The sequence below is a fragment of the Ovis aries genome, chromosome 11 (assembly GCF_016772045.2).
Source record: "Ovis aries strain OAR_USU_Benz2616 breed Rambouillet chromosome 11, ARS-UI_Ramb_v3.0, whole genome shotgun sequence".
NCBI classification, from domain to species: domain Eukaryota; kingdom Metazoa; phylum Chordata; class Mammalia; order Artiodactyla; family Bovidae; genus Ovis; species Ovis aries.
The window spans coordinates 53,505,564-53,528,781 of NC_056064.1; the positions used below are offsets into that span (position 1 = coordinate 53,505,564).

Genomic DNA, 23,218 nt, shown 5'->3' on the forward strand with positions numbered 1-23,218 from the left:
TTAGATCTAAGTCCTCATCTCTGATTGAACCTGGGGGCTTGTAATACCATTTAGCCACCAAAGATGATATAACGGTGCCTTTGGAGGGGTCAGCACAGTTTTGTTACCAATATGTTTTTGTATTTATTTGAAAAATTATTTATTTATTTTTGGCTGCACTGGGTCTTATGGGAAAGTGAAAGTTGCTCAGTCGTGCCCGACTCTTTGCGACCCAGTAGACTATATAGTCCACGGAGTTCTCCAGGCCAGAATACTGGAGTGGGTAGCCTTTCCCATCTCCAAGGAATCTTCCCAACCCAGGGATCAAACCCAGGTCTCCCGCATTTGCAGACGGATTCTGTACCAGCTGAGCCACCAGAGGTCTTTGTTGCTTTGCACAGGCTTTTCTCTAGCGGCGGCCAGTGGGGCTACTCTTTGCCGTGGTGCACGGGCTTCCCATTGCGGTGGCTTCTCTTGTTACGGATTATGGACTCTGGGCGCATGGGCTCAGTATCTGTGGCTTGTAGGCTCTGAACATAGCCCCAGTAGTTATGGTGTATGAGCTTAGTTGCTCCTCGGCATGTGGGATCTTCCCAGACAAGGGATCAAGCCTGTGTCCCCTGCATTGCCTGGGGGATTTTTATCCACTATGCCATCAGGGAAGTCCTGGTGTTTTAGAAAAAGCATCTTCTTTGCTTTCTTCCACCTGTTAAAAGATGGGAACTTACCCCTGAAGAACAGATGTCAGTGGCTGCTGAATTTACTGGAGAAAAATCTTATTTCCCTGAGTCTTCACTGTTAAAGCAGGTGAAGCCTTGGGCAGCCTCAGTTTTCCTGCTGCCTCTTGGTGATCTGACTTCCTTCTCCAGCTCTGCATGGAGGCGATGTTGCCTGACCTCAGGGCTGACTTGCCCTTGGAAAGCCCACTGGATGCTGTCCTGGGGACCAGTATGGAGCCCTACAATCCACTGCTCCTGACCCCCCCAACAGCTTAGCTGAGCAGGAGTGAACGACTTCCCGGAACCCCATCAATGACTAGCCCAGGCTCCTCTGTCCAGAGACCCGTGTCAGAAGAATCAGCACACTTCCTTTAGCCACTGGGCACAGCCGGGCCTTTGTGTGTTGGGGTCAATCCTGGCTCCTAATTGGCAGTGTAGACAATGGGCCTCTGTGTCTGTTCCCAGAAGACAGCGGCATTCTGGGGAAATGACACGCGTTTCAGTGTACTAAAAAAAAAAAAAAAGGAGCCGAGCTTTACGTCCCAGCAAAAAAATTCTTTGGAGACTCCTGTACTTATCACTAAAAGACCTTATTATATGTCATCCAAATGGCTGCAGCAGCAAGCTCTTTGGGGATTTCGGGTGTGGGGCCAAATGTGCAGTGATGGGTAGCTGGCAAGACTGTATTGGACACAGTGGAAGAGTCTTACCTGCCACAGTACCTGCCATGGAGAACCTCTACCGCGGGTCCATCTCAAGCCAAAGATGGCAGCCATCAGAGAGAGGAGGAAGACAGAGAGAGCAAGAGGGAGAGGGAGCTTCTTTCCCACAAATGGTCCAGAGGACTTGGGAGGCATGATGTGTGGGCTCCCACCCCACGGGGTCCTTGAATGAGGAGATATGAACGCACCTGTGGCCAGGCCATTGGCATAGGTGGCAGCAGTTTCCCCAGCTGTTTACAGCAGAAACTTGGAGGCCGGGGTCTCCAGGTGCAGCCTGGGGCTCAGCAGCTGTTGTCCCTTTGTGTCCCGACTCTGGCAGCTGGTGAGGTTGGGAGAGGGCAGGACGGCAGATCCAGTGGCCATGCCTTGTGCGTTGCTGTATCAGTCAGTGTTCTGAGAGGCAGAGAATCCGTGGGAGAAGTGGGGGGGGGGCAGAAGGGAAAGAGATTTATTTTAAGGATCTGAGTCTTAGTTGTGGCACTTAGGATCCTTTTTTTTTTTTTTTTAATTGAAGCATGCAGGATTTCATTCCCTGACCCCTGACCGGGGACCGACCGAACCCAGGCTGTCTGCATTGGGAGCACAGAGTCTCAGCCACTGGAAGGGAAGCTCCTACTGAGGAACTGTAACTGAGCAAAGCCCCATGGCCATCCCAGAACAAGACTCCTTCTCCCCGAGTCATGTCTTCCGCCTGCCTTTTGTCTGTAGAAACACTTTAGTCAAAGAATAAATGTAATCAGAGAAATGAGAAAATGCAGAGAGAAAGGAAAACAGTCAAGCAAGATAAAACAATAATAGTTTAGACGTTAAACAAAGTCAAGGACTTTTAGTTCCTCCTCCAGGGCCATAGATAATATTCTGAACCACGTCCTTGAGGCTATTTTGCAGCTACTGAAACCCCGACCAGGTGGAAGAAGTCAACTGTACGCTGCCCACAGGCACGGAGACCCCAGAAAGGTTGGAACCCAAAAGTTGATGACATTGACTCCTGATGACCTCACCACCAGCCAATCAGAAGAACATCAACAAGCTGATCACACAAACCCCGACCCCTCTCTCTCACCCTGAAAGCCTTTGGGGAGTTGGGTCTCTTAAGGATTAGCTGCTCTGGACTCCTTGCTTGGCACCCTGAGATAAACGCTGCGCTTTTCCTTCACCACAAACTGCTGTCAGTGGGTTGGCTTTCCGACGTCCGGGGCGAGCAAATCCTGTGTTGGTTCGTTAACGGACTGACTCAGGTGACTGAGGTGGGGGGTGCTGGCAAGTTTGAACTCTGCAGCAGCTGGAGAGTTGGGTGGGCTTCCCTTGTGGCTCAGCTGGTAAAGAATCCGGTAAAGCTGGTAAAGGCTGAAGAGTTAGGTAAGGGAAGATGTTCCCATCTCATCTGCAAGCAATCTGGAGGCAGAACTTGTCCCTCATGGAAACCTGAATCTTTTTCTTTTTTCCTCTGAAGTCCCTCAGCTGATTGGAGGAGGGTCATCTCCTTTACTCAAAGCCTCCTGGTTGAAATGTTAATCACATTTAAAAAAAAAAATCTGAAAAGTACTTTCAGAGCAACATCTCTACTGGCATTTGACCCAACCGTGGGGCATCTTAGTGTAAACCAGAGAAGCTGATGTGTAAAATTAACCAGCACCATGGCCCTGGTGTCTGAGGTGGTAGATGGGCCCTTGATATTTTCAGACTGCACGGACCACTGACTAGGATCACCCTCCCCTTGGCCTCGGCCATGCTCTCCTCCCTGGCATCTACTCCGACCTGATACCCTGTATGTTTTACGTAGTTACTTGCTGGGGCCTGTCCTGAATGTGTGTCTATCTTGTCCTCAGTGCCCAGCAGAAGGTCTGGCACACGATAGAGAAGCAAAAGTCAAAGTGTTAGTCGCTCAGTCGTATGCAACTCTTTGTGACCCCATGGACTGTAGCCCAGCAGGCTCCTCTGTCCCAGGGATTCTCCAGACAAGAATACTGGAGTGGGTAGCCATTCTCTTCTCCAGGGGATCTTCCCAACCAAGGGATCGAACCCACATCTCCAGCATTCTGCTCCAGAATCCAGCAGGCAGATTCTTTACCATTTGAGCCACCAGGGAAGCCCTCCCTCAATAAATCTTTGTAGAATGAATGAATTTGAAGGGTAGAGACGCCCACCAGCAAATCATTAAACCAAGGGTGAGGTCCTTACATGCGCAGGGTCCTGCTGTCTTATGTCACTAGAACATTACCTTGCTCCAGATGGTCCTTGTTGGATGATAGATTTTTTTCCTCCCCCCACGGAGGCTGTGAGATTCCGGAGGTTTGGGGCCGTTCCAGTTAATCTTGATTTCCCAGTGCCTGGCACAATGCCTGGCACAGACCAGGGAGCTCAGTAAAATGCTGAATGATTGAATGGGTCCATCAACAACTTCATTATTAATTCCTCACAACCTTTTGTGTCCTGACAGTCTCCAAATTGTCAGTTCAATCTTTGCTTCTCATCCCCACAACCCTCCCCCCCCGACCCCCACCGCCCCACAAGGAGTCAATGTAACTTAATTCAGAGCCATTCTAGTGATTTTCTGGGCACCTGGCCACTTTATAGCTGAACCTAAGGCCCATTTCTCCCAGTTGTGAGCACCCTGCATCCCGGGGTTGGACAGACTTTTCAAAGAATCTGTCCCTCCTTAATCAAGTGGAGGGAACTCTTGTGATTTGGAGGGATTTATAGATATCCACCCACCATTCACGGACCTTTATAGCAATAGAGATCCATTAGACAATCATTCAGAGAAAGATTAAAATAATGAAGGTGAGAATAAAGTGAAGATACTGTCCTGTTCGAACTCCATTAATCATCATTTGTGGCTTAAATAAGAAAGAGTTATCATCCCAGCCCATTAAAGAAAGTTGTCAATTAGGCACCATGTTAGACCTTGGAAAATTGTTCCCTGAAGAGAATTTTAGGAGGGCAGCCATGTTCCTGTGATAAATTTATCACCAGAGAGCCGAGTATGGTTCCTTGGACAAAGATGGGCGTATTCAAAATACCAGACAAAAGATACTGTCCTCAACACAGTTCTATAGAGAATCTGACAGAGGAGTGGGTAGCCATTCTCTTCTGCAGGGGATTTTCCTGACCCAGGGACAGCACCTGGGTCTCCTTCATTGCAGGTGGATTCTTTACCATCTGAGTCACCAGGGAAGCCCCAGACAGAGGGAGAGTTTTAGGAACTCTAGGATTCCCTGGAATGGTTTCTTGAGGTCAGAGGATCACCCACTTTTTAAAGAATGACCTCATACCCAATTTGCAATTTTAAAAATGCTTCAAGTTGTGTTTTTATAATAGCGTATGTTTAAAAAACAATCCATTAAAAAATAAATAGATCAATATATATCAGTTATTATTATGCAGCTGTTAAATGTTTACAAAAGCTGTAGGTTGAGTTAGAAAAGTGAAATGTTAGTGGAAAAAAGGAAGACATCAATTATATAGATAATATGGAACGTCTTTGGTGGTCCAATGGTTAAGACTCTGTGCTTCCAATGCAGGGGGCAAGGGTTCAATCCCTGGTCAGGGAACTAGGATCCCACATGCCAAGTGGTACGGTCATAAAAAATACAATATCTAGATATCTAGGTATCTGGATATCTAAATAGATAGATAATATGGCCACAGCTACATAAAATTGCCTGCATATAGGAAAAAAACTGAAAGGAAAAGCCCCAAAAATGCTAATAACTGTTGTCTTGGATGGTGAGATTATTGATAACTTTTACTTTTTAAAAATAATTTCCTACATTCTCAAAATGTTCTCTTTTGAGCAAGTGTGGATCCGTGCAGTCCCTGCCTGCAGCAGTAGGCATTGGGGATTTTGAGGTTCAACTCTGCTTTCCCTGTAGTGATAATAGTCACTCCAGTTTTTATTTAAGGACCCACCCCCTCCTTTTAATGACTAACAATGAGTAGTTATTATTGTTATAGGATTCTAGAGAATCTCTGCAGTCTAAACATACATCTCATCCTCCCAGTTATTGGACTGGTAGTGAGCTGGATCTCTGATCAAGTAAAGCCCATCAAGCCCAAACAAGGCTATGCCATTATTTTTAGTCGAACTACTGGGAAACCGGAGTCGTCCTCCCTTGTATATGAAGCTGAGACCATATGGGGGGAGTGTCCATCCGGGAATCAAGCCAAGGGAGTTAAGAGCAGAGATGGGTAGTGACAAGTCTTGATAACATTGTGTGAGCTCCAGGATCAAGCGCATCTAAAGCCAGCCCTGTCTTCAGTCTCTGGAGTCAACACATTTTCTTGTGCTTAATCCCACTGAACTGGTTTTCTGAAATCTGCAGCTAAAGGACCGCTTTTCCCGTACACTGTCTTTGAAGAGCCTCCTGTCTGAACAGTCATCACAGATAGATGACTGCAGGTGAACCTGGGCTCTGGCAGGTTCCCAGGAGGAACAGGTACCTGAGCTGAATTTTGCAGGAATCTTCTGAGTTAAAGGTTGGAAGCTGTGAGCATTCCCAGAGTACATGGTGTGAGGCAGGAGGCAGCATAGGACTAGGGGGCTGACCCCACAGGGCGGGACTTGAATCCCTGATGTGTTCCTTGATACCCACGCCCAGTGACTCCAGAAGCCTGGATGAGAGATTGCAGGTGCGAACACAAACCAGTAAGCTCTGAAGGCTGCATAGGGGCCTTCAGGAGCGCAGCATCTCCTGGGACACAGCATTTCCTCTTCTAGAGTAGAAAAATTTATGCTCTGTCGGAAGGGAATTCTGCCTGATGGAAGGCTGCATTTTCTGTTGTCTGGTCCCGGACTGCCAGATCAAGCTTCAGAGAGGGAACGATGGGGATGAAAAAAACAAACCTGGCACTAAAGTGCCTGGGGAGGAAATTTTGCAGTAAATAGGGGTGGTTTTGGATTCACAAGAATGTATATACCGCATTATCAGAGTGGAGCAGGGGAGGGGAGTTTGACGGTGAGGAGCTGGGATACATTTTTCTTCTGCTTCTGGCAAAAAAATGTGTTTGCAATAGAAATGCCATTCAATAAATAAATAAGTAAATAATGAATAAACCATCAAACCCTGCTTTGGGTTCCCACTGACAATCAGAAAGAGAAGCAGGTTCAAGCAGATTATCAAAAATGATGGTAAGAAGGGAGGTACCAAGCGAAAGAGGAAGATGTTGTCACAGGGCGTGAAGGCCAGTCTAGGAGTGTCCCTGGATAAATACTAGCTGAAAGGGGATGACTGATTTGATGCAGACAGATCAGAAGGAAGGACTTTAGATGGAATAATGCCCTGAAAGATGTAGGGATTACAGACTCGGAGGTGATTTCCTGAGAGACAGTGCTCAAGTGCCTCATTTTATTGAAAATTGGACTGTGTGAAACAGGGTCAAATTAAGGGACCTTTCTCAGCAGTTACCTGAGGGGCCTCTTTTCTCTAATTACCAGGATTGCACTGGTAAAACCACCCCATTGTTCGGCCTGGCTTCTGAAGACGCTTGAATGCAAACACCATGTTTATCTGATATTCTCGGAAGTAGTTAATCTACCAGAGTAATGAAATGGTGGTTTATTAGGTTAATTGCTGCAGCAAACAAAACCAAACTAAGCCAAACCAAAAAAAAACAAAACAAAACAAAATAAAGAGAAAGCCTCTCAAACTGCTGGGAACGTACATTTTGAAAAGAGCAGGACTTCCCTGGCAGTCCAGTGGTTAAGACTTGCCTTCCAGTGCAGAGGGTGGGAGTTTCTTAGTCAGGGAGCTAGGATCCCACATGCCTCCTGCCGGAAAACCCAAAACATAAAACCGAAGTAATATTGTAACAAATTCAATAAAGACTTTAAAAAGTGCATTAATTTAAGAAAAGAAAAATAGATACATAAGATTGTGCGAATAAAATTTAATTGTGGGGCCCTAATTTTCTTCCCCATAAATCAGTGTGATGACTAGATTACACAGAGCCTTCTGACAGCAAACAGGAAAAGTCCTCTCTATTTTTGAGCTGCTCTAGAAGCCTCTTGATGAAAGTGAAAGAGGAGAGTGAAAAAGTTGGCTTAAAGCTCAACATTCAGAAAACGAAGATCGTGGCATCTGGTCCCATCCCTTCATGGGAAATAGATGGGAAACAGTGGAAACAGTGTCAGACTTTATTTTGGGGGGGCTCCAAAATCACTGCAGATGGTGACTGCAGCCATGAAATTAAAAGACGCTTACTCCTTGGAAGGAAAGTTATGACCAATCTACATAGCATATTGAAAAGCAGAGACATTAGTTTGCCAACAAAGGTCTGTCTAGTCAAGGCTATGGTTTTTCCAGTGGTCATGTATGGATGTAAGAGTTGGACTGTGAAGAAAGCTGAGCGCCGAAGAATTGATGCTTTTGAACTGTGGTGTTGGAGAAGACTCTTAAGAGTCCCTTGGACTGCAAGGAGATCCAAACAGTCCATTGTGAAGGAGATCAGCCTTGGGATTTCTTTGGAAGAAAGCTGAAACTCCACTACTTTGGCCACCTCATGCGAAGAGTTGACTCATTGGAAAAGACTGTGATGCTGGGAGGGACTTGGGGCAGGAGGAGAAGGGGATGACCCAGGATGAGATGGCTGGATGGCATCACTGACTTGATGGACGTGAGTCCGAGTGAACTCCGGGAGTTGGTGATGGACAGGGAGGCCTGGCGTGCTGTGATTCATGGGGTTGCAAAGAGTCGGACACGGCTGAGCGACTGAACTGAACTGACTGAGAAGTATAAACTGCCCCGGGTGATGTCCATCTTGCGAGCCTCAGGATTAACCTGGAACCACAGTCCCCATGTCCCTCCACTTCTAATTCACCATGATTGTAAAATGTACCATCCACTGACAAGTTTCTCTTGACATTGATCATAAAATGTACCTCCCTTTTGAGAACATTACAAAGTGAAAAACATGTTTATTTTCAAATGGAGAAAATGCAGTCTTAAAAGGTGTGATTCGTCTTCATTGTCTATTTTTGTCTGTTTTTGCCTCTCTTTTTCACTGTTTCTTTCCTTTCCCTCCTCCATCCCTTTCTCCCTGGTTTCAGCTTGGAAATTTACACCGAAGAGGGATGGGTAGGAAAGGCTGGTCTACGCACTTTCAGTGAAACAATCCCTGTTTGCCTGGAGACCTGTTCAGCACTGATGACCTCCTCTGGGAAAACAACCTTTCCAGCAGAAAAACAGAACTTTGCTATCTGGCCTATCCGCCCCACCCCCACCCCAAATCCCTCTGCCTCTTGGCCATGGGTAACTGACTTCCCTTCTCTGAGTCTCCTGTTGGAACAGTGGAAATAAGATCCTGTTTAAAAGGTTATTGAGACCTGTGAGTATGAGACGATGCCCATTAGAACTTCACAGAAAGCTTAGGACATATGGTAGCTGTTCAATAAACATCCAGAGCGACTTCCCTGGTGGTCCAGTGGTTAAGAATCCACCTTCCAGTGCAGGGGACGAGGGTTCGATCCCTGGTTGGGAAACTATTAATGAGATCCCGCATGTTGCAGGGCAAGTAAGCCCACGTGCCACAGATACTGAGCCGGCGCCCCAACGAGAGAGAAGCCGGAGCGCCACAAGGAAAGATTCTGTGCGCTGCAAGTGAGACTCGATGCAGCCAAAGAAATAAATAGATGATGAAAACAATTCAGCTCCTTTCCTTCTCGTGAAACTCTTCATGTAATTTGGGAGATGTCTTTGCTGGTTTGACATGCACGTGGACTCTTTAAATTGAAATAAACTGGATTTCTTGGCCATCATCTCTCAAGGTCGTGGAGACCCAAGTCCTGTTCTCTGAATATCAGAGAAGCTTTTAGAGTTTGGAAAACTGGGAGGAAATCATGAGAAAGGGAATAGACAGAGACTAGAGATCCCCCCCAAAAAGGCAACCATAAGGGAAGTACGAAAGGAAGGTTGGTGTGACATATCAAAGGTCAGGTAAGAACCCTCTCATGGATGTTTGCTCTGGGCTGCGAGAAAGGAAGAGCAGAGTTTCGTTGGTGGTCCAGAGTGGCTAAGACTCGGAGCTCTCAATGCAGGGGGGCCCACTAAGATTGAAGATCCTGAATGCTGAAACTAAGACCTGGGAGAGCCAAAGAAATACATTTTTTTTTTTTTTTTCAAAACAAGACCAGGGAGATTTTTGCATGCAACAACATTGCCTGACTCCAGCCAGCTCGCTGAAACTAGTTTCACTGAGAGCATGAAGGTGGCCTAGCGTGGTGGCTTTCAAACTGTGAGAGGAGGTCCACTCGGGGGTGAAATACAGCTTGTGGGCTGTGAAAAATACAAACAGAAAAGAAAAAATTACATTAGAAATGGAAAAACTGAAGAGAAGAGAAAAGATCAGTGTGGGAGGCGTCTGTGAGGGCGAGATCTTTGTGATGTGACGCGTTTGTCTTGGTTATTTATATACACTTGTCTGCGTGTGGGTTTCTAGGGTCATATGGTGTCATCCGTCTCTTATGGTGGGTCTTAGCCAAGGAGACTGGAAAGCCACTGACCTGGAGAGTCCCAGGCAGAAAGGTGTTGCCCAGGTGGCGGAGCAGAGGGGAGGGGGAAGGGAGAGGAGGAGAGGGGAGGGCAGTGCTGGGAGTTGACCTGGAAACTAGACACCTGGGTGGCTCCCCTGACCGCACTAAAATGACCAGCCTGCCCTGGAGAAGGACACTCCCTCTGGGGACTGGGTCTGGAAGTGCCTCTGGGTCCAGTTCTCAGGGGTCTTGGGTCCCTGCTGGACTCAGGTTGCGTAGCTACCTTGCAACCTTCACCACCACACTGGTGATCCCAGCGCCCTGACGCGGAGGCCAGGGGAAGGGATTCCCGGCTCCAGCAGCACTTCTGGGAGCATCTCCATCACCAGCCTCCTCCAAGATCTGTGGAGCCGCGCCTTCCTGATCGCTCTCCTCCTGATCACTTCCTTTTTTACTGACTGCTCTGATGAGGGGGCTGGAGACAGAGGACAGCCAGAGAGGGAAAATTCAGCTGCGCTGGTGGGACGCGGGTGTGTGGGGTGGGCAGGCAGGAGGCGGGGGGGGCTCTGGCATCCTGATTGGAGGTGGGCACCTGGCTATCAGTTCTCAGAACCCCAGCTTCATCCAGCAGCAGAGCTGTGGACTGTGTGACAAATAAGGGGGGAGGTTCTTCTGGAAAAGGGTGGGGTTGCAGTGGTTCAGCCCCATATGGGCAATTCTGGGAGGACAGTTCATGAAGGCCCAGAGATGCCGGAAAAGCTCCCTCCCTGCCGCCCCTGCCCCTGCTGCCTGGGCCCAGGCAAGCCCTGGGCCCCAGCTTTCCGGAGTGTTTTGAGTCCAGACCCGAAGGAGATGGGAAAAGGTGTTTGGCCAAGGGGACCTTTCTAATGCTCATCACGAAGCACCTCTGCCTGCCTAGTCACAGCCTGACCCCGCCTAATTCCTGAGCCCGGAAATAGGGAAGCCACTTGTCCAGGTGGAAAAGTGACCCAGCGCCCCAGGGAGAAAGGGGGAGTCTGACCTCAAAAGGGAACATCTGTCCTCCGACTTATTTCCTGGAACAGGAAGGGTTTGGAGCAGCGTGTCTCCGTGGATCCGCCCCCTGCACTGTGATCAGAGGCAGACAGCAGGGCCTCAGTGCCTGTCCACCAGGGTCTCCCTGCCGTGTGGCCGCTGGTGACCCAAGTGCCACGGCCACTGAGGAAGGCTTCCGTGGCTGCAGGAGGGAGATCCGATACCCCTCCAGTCAAGACCCATTCAGGCTCGGCTCATCGAGGGTGTGTGTCCACACACAGGCCCAAAGGAAGTCTTTGCCAGGCAAAAGCAAACAGGAAGAACATGTCTGTGTGTTCTATTCTCCAATGACCTTTTAAATATGTGACAAACAGTTAAAACAAAAGGCCATTTAGCTTTTATGCCTGTGATTCGTGGTGTCTATTCCAGTTAATTACAGTGATTTTAAAACATCTGCATTTAATAAAAAACCTTCCTTTCCCCCTCTTCTCTGTTCACTGCCCCCCAACCCCCGCATCCCAATCTTTCTTCAGGCCACTGGGCTAACGCAGTAATTATCATCTCCACCAACCATGCCATAGCATCAAACGAACACGAAGAGACTTCTGGAGGCTATGAGAACAGACTGAGGCTTGGGAGGGAAGGAGCTGGTGGCCAGAGTAATGGGGAGGTAGGGGAGGAGGGACAGAGAAGGGAGGGGGCTTGAGCAGGTTGCTTAACCCAGCTGGGAGGATGGTGCTGGTAGCGTCTTATTGGAGAGGCCCCTGAATTCAGACTCTGCCTGGCTCCCCTCCCACCATATCCAGCCTCCTTGTAGGTCAGGATGCTTGAGAGAGAACGGTCCTGCCTCTGTACCTCTTTAAACTTGGAGCTGAGAAAAAGCTTTAGCGTTCGGAGGTGCTTTTTCTCAAAGCAGGAAGGGAGGCAGGATCAGAGAATGAGTTCTCAGTGGGATGCAGGCCGCCCTGCTGGGCCTTGCTGCCACCTGCGGGGACCAGGCTCAGATAAAACCCCAGGGATCAGACCCCTGGCTGGGGAGTGAGGGGGAGAAGAGGCGACCCCACCAGATTCCCTGAGTGGAGGCTCACTAGCCTTAGCACATTTCACACCCGCTGGAGGAGGGGGTGTGCCTGCCAGCCTGCACCCCCGAGAGGAGAGGTGGAAGGAGACTCAGGAAAGCCAGCCTCTGGGGGGTGGGGTGCTCGCTCCAGGAGGAAGAAGACCTTTCTTCAGTTCCTTGAATGCAAATTTCTATCCCACCCCATTCCCTGTTCCTACTGTCCTCCCCGCACCCTGCTATTTTTCTTCATCGTTGCTACCAAAGCATCAAGTTTATTTCCTGCAAGCGGGCTGTGACTGCTGCTGTCGAGCTCACCATCTATGGACAGCTCGATCGGTGCTGGCAGAGCGTACGGCAACATGGCCTTTGCATGGTCGGGGCATCTGGCCTGCATCTGACCAGCTCCACATGCCACGATCTGCATAGGCATTACGTGATGCTGGGGATGGGTGCGGTGGTCTCGTTTCATTTCAAACTCCTTTGGTGCACCGCCCCCCCCACCTTGGTCCTCCTCCACTGCCCCATCCCAGCCTCCTGCCGGCCCCTTCCAAGCCCCTTTCATTCTGAGCTGAGGGCTTCCTGCCACATCCTTCGGCCTTTCCTGGAAGGTGCCATGAACCTCTCTCTCTTTTTTCCTTTTTTTCATGAACCTCTTTCTTGAATTCACGCCAACCTGGATCTCCCTCTAGGACCCCTGTACCCCCATCCCATCTGTACCTCTGTCCCGCCCCACACTCACACCCCCATGGAAAGAGATTCCTGGACAGCCCCCTCCCATGGATACTTCTAGGCTGACGGCTGCCCAGGGTCCTAGTCCTTCTTCCGCTGAAGCCACTCCGCCATCGCCATCATCAGCTGACCCTGCTTCCCTTCTCTTTCCATCATGGCAGCGCCCTGACTGTGTCTCCAACCTCACCGCCCCTTGTGTGACGATTGTGCCATCGCCCTGACCTCCACCCTCCCTGCTTTCCCCCCTTGTTCCCCCCATTCTCTGCTCTGGCCACAGCACAGCTGGGTTTCTGTCCCCAAGATCTGCTCCCCTCATGTTTTCTCTCCCCCACCCGAGACGGTTGGCCACTCCTGGGCCTCCCCAGCTTTCCAATCCAGCCTGGACCTTACTCCTGAGGCTTAAGACTCATCAGCACAGCCTTTCTTCACCCAGCAGACAGTGGCTCACCTGCCCTGCTATGTCCCAAACTCCCGCCAATGGAGTCATCAATTTTCCCAGGCAGCAAGGTGCAGTTCAAGTCAGTGGTCCTTACCAGCTGTAAGACCTCTGACGTGTCCTTGGCCTCTGGAGCCTCCGCATCCTCACCCGTAAAGTAGAGACAGTGAGTGCTGCCTCGTGGAGCTGGTGCAGGTGCGTGAAGGCCCGCCTGCTGCCTGCAGGATGGCTGGTGCAGGGGCCAGGGCAGAGGATATGCTCAGGGAACAACTGTACCCTGTCTCCTTTCATGGCACCAACTCACAACTTTGCATTACAGGTACTGGCGATGATGTTTGTCTCTGCCTCCAGGTTTCCAGCCCCTGAAGAGAAGGGACCGAGTCTTTGATCACACTTGTAGTGTCGGGAACTTTTGATGGAGTGCCTTGGGCATGGTTGCTGTTTAGTTGCTAAGTAGTGTCCAACTCTTTTGTTACCCCATGGACTGTAGCCCACCAGGCTCCTCTGTCCACAGGATTTCCCAGGCAAGAATACTAGAGTGGGTTGCCATTTCCTCCTCCAGGGGATCTTCCTGACCCAGGGATTGAACCTGCATCTTTTGCATCGGCAGGAGGATTTTTAACTGCTGAGTCACCGGGGAAGCCACTTTGTGTGTTGTTGGTATTTAATACGTGACATTGAATTGAGGCGATTCAAATCTGGAAGTGGAAGTCACTCAGTCGTGTCCGACTCTTTGCAACCCTATGGACTGTCCATGGAATTCTCTAGGCCAGAATACTGGAGTAGGTAGCCTTTCCCTTCTCCAGGGGATCTTCCCAACCCAGGGATTGAACCCAGGTCTCCCGCATTGCAGGCGTATTCTTTACCAGCTGAGCCACAAGGGAAGCCCTAACCAAATTTTGGTGGTAAGGAGTCTGAGTTGAGTTGACCTCAGAGTGTTCTGATGAGGACCTCAAGTGAGAACTGACAAATGTACCCAGCCTCTTACCACCAGGAGCAGGGAGGGCCGGGCAATGCTGGCTATCAGCCAAGACCTGTCTCCTAGAAGGGCAGTGTGAAACCTCAGACCTTTCTTTTGGCGTGTGGACTCACAGCTAATTGACAAGTGCATGTCCTGTGCGTAGCCGCTAAGATTTTCCATGACGTCAGCAGGACCCAACAATATCCTGGGTTGTTCCAGAGCTTCGGGGCATTGGCTCCTGAGGACCAGTCATTGGCCGTGGAGAGCTGACGGATCAGTGTGAAGGCTCCTGCTCGAGGCAACCTAGGACCTAATGAGAATCGGCATTGTTTAGTGCTGAGCACGGTGGGCACTTAATAAATGTTTCTTAATGAGAGAATGAATGCATGAGTGAGTGAACAAATGAATGAAAGGACAAAGTAGGACCGTGGCTATAGTGTGTGGGATCTCAGTCACTTTAGCCATGTCCTCTTTGCCACCCCATGGACTGGAGCCCACCAGGCTCCTCTGTCCATGGGATTCTCCAGGCAGGAATACCGGAGTGGGTTGCCATGCCCTCCTGCAGGGGAATCTTCCTGACCCAGGGATTAAACCCTCATCTTTTGAGTCTCCTGCATTGGTAGGCCGGCTCTTTACCACTAGTGTCACCTGGGATGCCCCTAAAGGTGGTGGGATCAATCCCTAACTGTGCCAAAGAGCTTTAGACCTTTCTAGAGTTTAGTCTGTGCTGTGTGGTCCTCTGAAGGCCTTTGACCAGTTGCTTATTAATTCATTTAAATATTTATTGAGCCCCCACCATGGACCAGGCTCTGAGATGAAAGAGTGGGTTGCAGTAGCCCAGCTCATCACCTCTGCAGGAGATCCTCTCCAGCATTGGAAGCATGGATGGAGCAGCATCCCTGGCAGTGCTTTCTTCCTAAAGCACTACCGCCTGGCGTTCGCTCCCAGAGAACATTCTGAGAGCAGTGTGATGTTCTCAAGCTTTTGCTCTTAGAACAAGGAGCTCCAAGTACGAAAGGGTGGGGGTGAGTTGGATTGGAGTTTGGCGATTTCAAAATCTCCAGGACTGATTGATCCATTTATCCCTTTGTGAACCATTTCTGAACGAGCTTGTGGGGTCTGAGCATTACACTATTCTTGCTGGAACACGACCTGGCCCCACGCTTCCTCCATTCGATGCCAGGCCTCCCAGGTGAATCCCAGACACTGTCGGGCTCTGCTGACGTCACGGAAAATCTTCGCAGCTCGTGCAGGGGACGCACACTTGTCAATTAGGCGGAGAGTTGACTGCCTAAAGAGAGAGGCTTGAGGTTTTCAATTGTCCTTCCAGGAGACAAAGAGCCCTCTACCCTGGCCTCTGCGGAGGATTCTTCCACAAATGGTGCTGGGTTACCCAAGTTCAAGGCTGTGAGAGGCGCCCCCTGCCCGTGTTCCGATGTGGAGAGGTGAAGGTCAGGGAGCTGCTTCTTTGTTCCGGGCACCTGTGCCGGTGCGGCTACCTGGGCGGGAGGGAGGCGTGGGGATGCTGTCGCCCCTGTTTGCTCACTCGTCGGGAATAGAAATGACAAATGGCTCCCGCTGGGAACCCCGCCTGCCTTCCTGCAAGATCGTTTCTCTCTGCAGCGGGTGATTTGCATACCGACCGGGTGGGAACCCGCCTCTCTGAGCACCGCCCTCCCCTGCGCACCTCTCCCGTCTCCTCCCCGTCTCCGTCCTCCAGCCCAGCTCCGGACGAAGCTGCCTGCCCCACGGGCACCTTGGAAGTGTGAAACTGTTAGTTGCCCAGTCGTGTCTGACTCTGTGCGACCCCGTGGTCTGTCCATGGGCTTCTCCAGTCAAGAACCCTGAAGTAGGTTGCCTTTCTTGCTGACCCAGGGACTGAACCCAGGTCTCCTGCATTGCAGGCAGATTCTTTACCATTTGAGCTACCAGTGGGACCCTGAAAACAGTTTCTAAGGGAACTTGGGTGCTCGGGACACTCCATTTGGATGTTCTCATAGATTCAGCCAGGAGGAGGAAAGGGAGAGAGGATGACTCACTGCCTGCCCAGGCGCCAGGTGCCCTCCTTGTCCCGGACTCGCTCACCAGCGTGTACCCTGAGGGCAGACAGCCGAGAGAAGCAGGATCTGAATTCACATCTGCTACAGGTCACAAGGAGGCCGAGGGAGTCAGGGAGGCGAGCGTGGGTCATGGTGACTAGTGACTAGCCTGGCCCTGGAGGCTGTGAGCAGATGGCCAGTGGCTGGAGGTGCTGGGCTGGGAGGCTTGGCCAGGCTGTGAACCAGACCCTCTTTCCCCTTCCTGCTGCTTCTCTGCTTCCTGGTGACCTCATCCTTCCACCTACCTGGCACTGTCACATCCTCAGAAACATCCATATCCCCCCACTGTGCAGGGCCAGTCGCTTCGGGGTGGCACCTGCCCATGGAGACAGTCACTGGCCAGTTTCCAGCCACTTGGGTGAGTTCCTGATTGAGGGTGTCCCTCCTGGGTAAGACCAAGGCAGAAGGATTCTGAGGGTGGGGGAGGCTGGGCAGGCTCAGTGGGGCTGGGGTGTCCCTGGGGAGAAGGTTCCCGATTCAGGGTCAAGGCTGCATCGGAGACCCACTTGGACTCTGTGTAGCTGTGTCTAGGCCCTTCCTGCAAATCCTTTGCCAGCAGCCCTGGGGCAAGGGTTCTACCTGATAACTCAGTGAGGGTCTGGGGGCCTTTTGTTCTCCCCCAGGCCTCTGCCCCTGGGATCTCAGCTCTGCGCTGTGTGGCAGGGTGCTGCCTTGGGGTGCCCCTCAGCCCCCTGGCCCAGAGTGGGGGTAATGGGGTGTTAGAGGAAACTTTCCTTTTTCCTGGAGTGTGAGGGATCCTGCGAGATCCAGGATCGGGGGCATACAGTTCCAAGTGTGGCAATCTGTAAGCACTCTGAAAACAACAGCAACGCTGGGAAAAGTGGCTCTGCTTTTTGCCTTGTCTTGTTTCCCTGTGCCGCATGCTTACTTCCCTGCCCAGGGATCGAACCTGTGGCCCCCGCAGTGTGAGCTCAGAGTCTTAACCTCTGGACCACTGGGGAAGCCCGCTCTGCTTTTTGTTAACATCATGAGCAGCCTGTGATTCCCAAAAATGTCCCTTAAAACCTTTTCATGGGTCTAAAGTTCTAAACAATGGCTGTTACTGTTGGGTTTTAATAATATATCTGTAAGCTTCGAATTAGCACTTTTTTATTACTTAACCTTTGATAAACATCCCATTCTTTGTGGGAGTACATTGGGAAAAGCCCAGCGGTGTTGTTGGTTCCCACTGCTCATGTTCATTTGGGGAGTAAGTTCATGGGGGTTTGGGGGTCACTAGCGATCACTTTGGGGGCAGTTTGTGTGTCCCACCCCCATGGAATTGCATTTTCCTGTTTTTAAACAGGAGATTAGAAATAAACAATGACAGCACAGGGATTGCAAGGATGAAGAAACAGAACTTGACTTCCTTCAGCTCAGCCATTGTGTGACTCCACGTCAGGGCTTAAAATTTAAAACAGGGAAGCAGTGTGAACTGCGATGAGAAGTATTTATTTATGAGTGCCGATTTTAGTTCATACACGAACTGTTTTACTGAATTTGCATAATCTTTTTAAGATGAGCATTTCTTCTTCTTTCAAAGTGATTTCTTAAAATCACACATCAAAAAAATGAATGGCTTGGGGTGCGCTCAGAGCCAGGGGCCTGAAGAAATGGCTCATCTCTTTACAACACACCCAGCAGGAACTTGGGTTCTTTGTGAAGAGGGGTGCAAAACTTGTGTGGCCTTGCTATGAACAAATACCCAACACATGTCCTCCTGCCCCTACGTGAGGCTGCTGGGCAGGGCCAGTGGGACGTGGCTCAGTATTGGAAGAAAAGCTACCAGGTTTAGCGGGGGAGGTTGCCACCTAGAGCCTGCCAGGTCTACATGTGGGTGGGCCATGAGTGGTCTTAGAAAGGCTATAAACCTCTCTTTTCAAGGAGAAAGAAAAAAACAAGATTCCAACCAGATGCCATTCTGGAAAAGGCAGAACTATGGAGACAATTAAAAGATCAATGGTTGCCAGGAGTATGCAGAGAGATGAATACACAGAGTATCGAAGTTTCTATGAGGGTGAAAATACTTTGAATGACATTAAAATGATGGATATATGTCATTATACTTTTGTCCAAACCCATAGAATGTGCAACACTACTCATTTACTTAAAGTGAACCCTAAGATGAACTGGGAACCATGGTAATTATGATGTGTCAATGCAGTTCATCTTTGGCTAAAAAAAAAAAAGGTCCCACTCTATTGATAAAGGCTGTGCATGTGAGCGGAGGAGGTACATGGGGAATGTCTAAACCTTCTTGTCAATTTTGTTGTAAATCCAAGACTACTTAAAAAAAGTTCTCAAAGAAAAAAATTTAACACTCAGGGTAGAAAAAAAAAAAAAGAAAAGAATGGCTGTTACACATTTTATTACAGTGTTATTTCCTAAGGCTGCTGGAACAAATGGCTACAGATTTGGGGGCTTACTGGTGGTGCAGTGGTAAACAACCTGCCTGCCAATGAAGGAGACACAGGTTCAATCCCTGGTTGGGAAGATCCGCTGGAGAAGGAAACGACAACCCACTCCAGTATTCTTGCCTGGGAAATCCCATGGACTGAGGAGCCTGGTGGGCTGCAGTCTGTGGGGTTGCGACAGGTGGGACATGACTTAGTGACTGAACAAACGCATCACACAGATCTAATGTTTCTGGAGGCCAGAAGCCTGAAATGGGTGTCACCTGGCCAAAACCAAGGTGTTGGCAGAGCTGTGCTCCCTCCAGAGGCATTTGGGTAGAATCCCATGCCTTTTCCAGCTGCTAGAGGTTGCCTACTTTCCTTGGCTTGTGGCTCCTTTCTTGTCTTCAAAGGACTTCGCTCTTACCTCTGCTTTTGTCCTTACGTAGCTTCCTCCTCCATTCCCAAGCCTCCCTCTGCCTTGTTTTTTTTTTTTTCTTAAATAACATTTTTAACATATCACTGTAAGTAAGCGCTTAGTCACTCAATCGTGTCCGACTCTGACTCTTGGCAACCCCATGGACTGTAGCCTGCCAGGTTCCTCTGTGTTTTGGATTTTTCAGGTAAGATTACTGGAGTGGTTGCCATTTCCGTCTCCAGGGAATCGTCCCAACCCAGGGATTAAACTTGTGTCTTCTGCACTGCAGGCGAATTCTTTACCTGCTGAACCACTGGGGAAGCTATAAATTAAATATCACTATATGTATTTATTTATTGCCTGCCCTGCACAGCATGCGGGATCTTAGTTCCCCAACCAGGGACTGAACCTGTGCCCTCTGCAGTGGAAACATGGAATCTTAACCACTGGACCTCCAAGGGAGTCCCTGGCTCACTTTTTAAGGACACATGTGATTACTTTTAGAGACCACCGGCATAATTCAGGTGAACTGCCCATCCTCAAAATCTTTAACCATGTGTTGCAAAGTCCTTTTTGCTGTAAAAAGTAACAGTTTCTAGAGATTAAGATGTTTGTGTGGGGGAGGGACATTATTCAGCCTACTACAATTATCTCCAACAAATTTGTTGTATAGAGAGCAGGGGTTAAAAATCACCCAGTCTGGATGTGAAATGAGGCCTTAGGGCTGAGGCCTGGCACTGGAGAAAAGGCTGGAGAACAGGTTCTGACTCAGGGGAGGGGAAGCTGCATTTTGCTGCAAGTCAAGTATGTGTGTCTGTGTGTGTGTGTGCGTGCGCATTTATATATGGGTCCACGGGTCTGATTGAGTGGTATGTGGAGGTTTGGTGTGCGGCTGTTTGTAGGGCTATAAAAGCTGGCCTGGCTCCAGGGTCAGGGCCATTGAAGCTCAGCTCTGGGAGGACCTTCTTGTTCTCATGATTATCACCTGACATGCATACACAGTATAGACCTGCTCTTCCATAAGTTATTGAGGGCCTACTATGTGCTGGCACTCTTCTGACACCGGAGATTCGGCAGTAAACACATGGATAAGCCCTGCACGCGTGGAGTTTATATCACATGCATATGTGTGTGTTTATTATCTGTCTCGCCCACAGAATGCATGGTCCTTGAGGGCAGGCACTTCTCCTGTGAATTAGCCACACCCCAACTGGCAGTTCCAAGGTTGGTACCCTCGTAGCTCAGTCGGTAAAGATTCTACCTGCAATGCAGGAGACCCAGGTTCAATTCCTGGGTCAGGAAGATCCCTTGAAGGAGGAAACAGCAACCCACTCCAGTATTCTTGCCTGGAGAGTACCGTGGACAGAGGAGCCTGGCAGTCCATGGGGTCGCAAGAGTTGGACACGACTTCGCAACTAAACCACCACCACACGTGGCAGGCCTCAGTGACCATCTATTGAATGAGTTAATGTCCCATTGGGACCATCTCTGAGAGGTAAGAGTTTGGAATCACAGTTCTCCAAGTAAAAATGTCCCAATAGATGACATAAACGGATTTCCTTTTTTTCACGTTATTTATAGTGGCAATGATATTGTTTTTCTTTTACTGTTTCCTCAAGGTCTTGGAATTCAGTGTCTATGGTGGGTCCAAGTTGAATTTCTGAACAGCTAAATATGGAAAGCTTATGGCTGAGCCTGTGATGGTTATTCATTGTTTTTGCGAACATATAATAGGTACCACGAAATCCAGCCAGGCTGAAAACATGGTCTTAGAAAAGTAATTTCCCCTCAATTGCTGGTTCAAAAACACCCTCCACTTGGTCTTCAAACAGCACTGCTTTCTAATGCTCCCCTTTCCCTAAACAAAGCATGTTTCTCTAGTACCCAGTCCTGCTGTCCACCTGGCTGGAGAGACAAGGGAAACAGGTGGGCAGATGCTTGTCATTGAAGGAGACGGGCATTTCCATTTTCAGGCAGATGTCAGTCTCCAGGCAAATTCAGCCTGGTGCTGCCGATTAGTTTGGGGGATCTTTCTGATTCTCTTTTGGCCCTGCAGAAAGGGATCCGGGCTTCATGTTTTGCCCCAGGTTTCCAGATTCAGTTCAGAATCTCACAGCCAAAGCATCGTGCCCCTTTAGTGATGCAAGCGATCTAGGCACTTAGATTAGGGTACCAGCTGCTCAGGGCTGGGGTGTGAAGAAGGCAAGTCCCAGGTGGAACATCTGAGTCACCAAACGACAAGCCCAGGAGAAGAAACGGGCGAAAGGCAATCATGTTAAATAACACGTACCCGTGAAATGGACATAAATTCAGGCTGAGATTCCATCCTGGGGTTCTGATGACATGAACCACAAGAACAAGGCTAAGGGAGATTTTTAAATGTCATCACCAGGCTCCTCTCTGGAATTACAGCTTAGTTATTTATTATGTACCGTCAGAAACATATATAAAAATTCCTTGTTTGCCGTTGCCGGAGTACTTTCAGCTTGGCTATCCTGCAGGGTTCCACACCATGTCACCATGTCAGTTTGAGTCCTTTGTAGAGTTGCCAGAAGTGGAAAGAGGATTTTTTTTAAAAAATAGATGTTATCTAGGGTCATCCCAGACCAGGAAGAAAGTGGCAAGAGGGCTGAAGTCCAGGGAGCAGAGTGATGCCAGTCTCAGCTGCTAAGGACCAGGGCTGGGGGGTGGGACATGCATGTCTACAAGTGGCATGATGGGAATTTGCTTGCTTTCTCTTTGTTGTTCAGTCGCAAAGCCCATGCCCAACTCCTTGCAACCCCATGGACTGCAGCATGCCAGGCTTCCCTGTCCATCACATCTCTGGGAGTTTGCTCAAACTCATGTCCATTGAGTTGGTGATACCATCCAACCATCTCACCCTGTCACCCGCTTCTCCTCCTGCCCTTAATCTTTCCCAGCATCAGGGTCTTTTCCAGTGAGTCAGCCCTTCACATAAGGTGGCCAAAGTACTGGAGCTTCAGCTGCAGCCTCAGTCCTTCCAATGACTATTCAGGTTTGTTTTCTTTCAGGATTGACTGGTTTGATCTCCTTGCAGTCCAAGGGACTTTCAGGAGTCTTCTCCAACACCACAGCTCAAAAGCATCCATTCTTCGGCGCTCAGCCTTCATGATCTAAAAAAAAAAAAAGCTCAAGTGTGTGTGGCCAGTTGACTGAGGCCACAGCTGCCTCCTGAGCTCAGTGTCCCTGAGTCTCCAGCTGTGTCCTTGGGAGAGAGGGATAAGTATACAGCTCGCCGGCTAACCTTGGCAGCCCCAGCCCGACTGTATTTCACTGTTATGCCCACCGAGCTTCCTTCTGCTTTTGGAATGGGGAAATTCAGACATCAATCTGGGCTTTCCAGGAAGTTTCGGTTCCACGTTTTTAGCCGGAGAGGAGGCATGCAGACAGATTCTGCTCACGTGACCCATGGGCTTTCTAGCAAGGCGGTAGAACCAAGGTTGCAGGGCTGAACAGAGTGCATTCTGCTTCTCCCAGACCATCCTCTCTTTTTCTTTCAAATTTGACCTTTTGAACAAGGCTTTGCCACTTGGTCATGATCAGGCAGTCCTTAGAAGGAAACCCCATTAAACATGTTAGACAGTGCTCCAGACAGTGGCCATACAAACTCAACTCTGCAAAAAAAATATTCTGTTTAATTGATTTTCTAAAAAAATAAAAAAAAATCTATTATGTTTCTCTGGGCCTGTCTATTGATTTGCAGCCCCACAGAAGTAATGAAGAAGCTTTGTGATCAATAAGGCCAAAGTGTATCTTACCCTGAATCAGTTCTGCCCGCCCACCAGGGATTCAACCAGCAGGCCTCCCCAGACAGCGAGTGTAGTGTGAACAACGTCCTCCACCACGGCTGAGATTTATTTCTATTGGCATAAACATAACAAATGAAACCCTGATGACTTTTCTTGCTCAGAAAGCCAAGAATACATCACATCAGTCATCAGGAAACACACAAGAACACAATTTGCAAAAAGGAAAAAAAGAAAAGGAAAAACAGTGCATTAAACGAAAAAAAAAACTAGCGCATTAACTCCTCCCCTGTACTTAATTAGGATAATATTTTACACCTTAGCTCTCAGCTGATTTTCTTTCTTTTCTGTTCTCTACCCCCTCCTTCCCCAGTCCTGCTTCAGATTGGTTTCACAAGTCTTGGAAGGTTTTTCTGCCTTCACAGTGAATACCAAGTACAGGTAACGGCAG

General features: G+C 49.2%; 1 long non-coding RNA gene and 1 other non-coding gene across 2 annotated transcripts; both read left to right on the plus strand.

The window, feature by feature from the left end:
• Positions 1-16,118: 16,118 nt before the first annotated feature.
• On the plus strand, positions 16,119-22,696 carry LOC132657361 (uncharacterized). Its single transcript, XR_009595389.1, has 3 exons — positions 16,119-16,547; positions 20,158-20,495; positions 22,033-22,696. It is a non-coding gene; the product is annotated as an uncharacterized LOC132657361 (long non-coding RNA).
• On the plus strand, positions 17,772-17,903 carry LOC114117096 (small nucleolar RNA SNORA11). Its single transcript, XR_003590887.1, has one exon. It is a non-coding gene; the product is annotated as a small nucleolar RNA SNORA11 (small nucleolar RNA).
• Positions 22,697-23,218: the final 522 nt, after the last annotated feature.